The sequence below is a fragment of the Dendrobates tinctorius genome, unplaced genomic scaffold (assembly GCF_039654945.1).
Source record: "Dendrobates tinctorius isolate UK_male_01 unplaced genomic scaffold, ASM3965494v1 ptg000045l, whole genome shotgun sequence".
NCBI lineage: Eukaryota > Metazoa > Chordata > Amphibia > Anura > Dendrobatidae > Dendrobates > Dendrobates tinctorius.
In genome coordinates this window covers 9358443-9361374 of record NW_027361713.1, presented here as the reverse complement: position 1 = coordinate 9361374, position 2932 = coordinate 9358443, and the positions used below count along the sequence as shown (strand labels likewise).

Genomic DNA, 2932 nt, shown 5'->3' with positions numbered 1-2932 from the left:
GTTTTCTTGCGGTTTTCAATATGCCTCCCAGCCAATGCCTCCATACTGCTGCCAGCCAGTGCCCCCATACTGCTCCTAGCCACTGCCCCCATATTGCTGTCAGCAGTTACATCATCCCCAGTCATGGGCCTTTACTGTTAAAAGTAATCAATCTTTTTATTTTTTTGCAAAATTATCACAGACAAAGAGTTTCTTTAGAAAACTGTTTTTAATAAACATTAATTAATGTTTTAAATTAAAAAAAAAAGACAAACAAATAGCACCGTTAACAGGACAGAGTTGGGGGAGTGGGACGTCCAGCTTGGTTGGTGGTGAGACCAAAAAGCTTTTAAAAAATTTTCGTATTCTGGATCGTATCCATATGTTGGAAACATGTCTTGTGAAGACATCATAGAGTTTGGGGCAATAATATTATGGCCTGAGGTTTGAGGTGCACGTGGTCGGCCATAACAAAATGCTGCTGCGTCAGGCCTGGATGCTGCTGGCTGCCCAAAACGCTGCGATGCAGCTGCTGCTGGTGGAGCCCCACTTTGGGGATTAAAAATATTAAGAATCCCCGTCATTATAGCTGTTGACGTGGGAATTGGGGATGGGATGTCAACAGTCGTTAACAGTAAATTGACTGCTGACATGAACAGGTTCTGCTGGTCTCGTGGCATGGATCTTAGACCCCCGGCTAAAAATGAGCTGAATTTGTCCTGCTCATCTTGCTTTCACGAAGTGTCGAGCATACTGAGGGTTCGACTAGTGAGGTTTTGTATCGCACTAGTCAAAATCCCTTGGACCTTCATGGGTGCCGCCCTTCTCGATGCCACGGGATGGGCAGAAGCAGCCCCCATCCTAGTGGGCCTTGACACGCCACCAGCAGAGCTACAGGCAGTGCTCGAGGCAGGAGCAACAACGCCGGCCACTGACGCCACCTCCACCACAGATGGCAAAATCCCGGCCACAGAACAGATTGCCGTTGAAGGTGTGACATCCAACGGCGACGACGATGAAGGCCTGGCCTCCGAAGCATCTGGGGAGGAGTACAACAGATGGTCCTCGGCCTCCCCTCCCAGACCCTGCTCCGGGCTGTTTGGTTGGGCTGGAGGCGTTTCAGCCCTCATGTTTCCGTACATTCTGTAGAAGGAAGAAAAAAGCCATGTTAATAAAACACTACTTAAAATTTTAACAAAATAAAAAATATATACAGTATGTAATTTACCTCCGCAAGTTCCTGCTCGTTAATATAAATTGCAGTTGGTCCGAATATTGAACCCTAATCCTCGGAGGCGAGCTTCCACTGGCCAGTTTCATAGATTTCATGAAACGATCCGTCACTGACCTCCAACGTTTCTTGACGTCGTCCACTGAAATGAATCAATAAAAAAAAACAGGATTTTAAAAAGAAATTTTTACAAAAACTGGACAAATTCAAATTAAGAAATACTTACTAATAATTTTTTGGCCAGTTACAGGCAGCTGAGGCCACTGCGGATATAGCTCCGTCACTATTGCCGGCCAGACCTCACGTTTTGAGCCTTTATACTCCTCGAAGGCGTGGTCCCAAACTGTGGGATATTTCTCTATCTACAATAAAGTGAAGAAATTTTTTTCTGAAAAATTGTGTATTCCAAAATATAAATATTAGATCAATATCTACAATTGCACCCATAAATTCATATCTATCCACACTGAAATACACTTTCAAAACCAATATAGATATGTATTAATCCATGTACACATGTGCGCACACACACAACCCCCCCAACACGGCTCTTTCACCCTACTCTCCGGTATGATTACAATTACCCTAACCCTAATCCCAACTCCAACCCTAATCCCAACCCTAACCCTAATCCCAACTCCAACCCTAATCCCAACCCTAACCCCAACCCCAACCCTAATCCCAAACATAACCCTAATCCCAACTCCAACCCTAACCCTAATCCCATCCCTAACCCTAATCCCAACTCCATCCCTAATCCCCTGCTGTCACCCCTCACCTAACTAAAATATTTAACCTCTCTCTCTCTTTTGGTATCTTTCTTTCCTCATTTAAGCATGCCATCATACATCCACTACTTAAAAAACCATCCCTCGACCAAAACTGTGCCGCTAACTATAGACCTGTCTCTAATCTTTCCTTCATCTCTAAGCTCCTGGAACACCTGGTCCACTCCCGTCTTATCCGCTATCTCTGATAACTCTCTTCTCGAACCTCTCCAATCCGGTTTCCGCTCTTTACACTTTACTGAAACTGCCCTCACTAAAGTCTCTAATGATCTACTAACAGCTAAATCAAATGGTCATTACTCCATGCTAATTCTCTTGGATCTCTCTGCAGCGTTCGACACTGTGGATCATCAGCTCCTCCTCACTATGCTCCGTTCCATTGGCCTCAAGGACACCGTTCTCTCCTGGTTCTCCTCCTATCTCTCTGACCGCTCCTTTACTGTATCTTTTGCCGGTTCCTCCTCCTCTCACCTTCCCCTTACTGTTGGGGTTCCTCAAGGATAGGTTCTAAGCCCCCTCCTCTTCTCCTTGTACACTGCCCCTGTTGGTCAAACAATCAGTAGATTTGGTTTCCAGTACCATCTCTATGCTGATGACACCCAATTATACGCTTCTTCTCCTGACATCACGCCAGCCTTTCTAGAAAACACCGGCGATTGTCTAAACGCTCTGTCTAACATCATGTCCTCACTATATCTGAAACTGAACCTGTCAAAGACTGAACTCCTTGTGGTTCCTCCCTCTACTAATGTACCTATACCCGACATTGCCAGTTCTGTGTGTGGTTCCACTATTACTCCCCAGCAACATGCCCACTGTCTTGGGGTTATACTTGATTCCGAGCTTTCCTTTGCCCCCCACATTCGATCACTGGCTCGCTCTTGTCATCTACACCTCAAAAACATTTCTAGAATTCGACCTTTTCTTCCTTTTG

The 2932-nt window shown here is 45.3% G+C and overlaps 1 long non-coding RNA gene across 1 annotated transcript; it reads right to left on the bottom strand.

The window, feature by feature from the left end:
• Positions 1-265: 265 nt before the first annotated feature.
• Positions 266-1789, bottom strand: LOC141089328 (uncharacterized). The gene is made up of 3 exons (XR_012232248.1): positions 1437-1789; positions 1208-1352; positions 266-1122 (listed from the first exon to the last, which is right to left on the bottom strand). It is a non-coding gene; the product is annotated as an uncharacterized lncRNA (long non-coding RNA).
• Positions 1790-2932: the final 1143 nt, after the last annotated feature.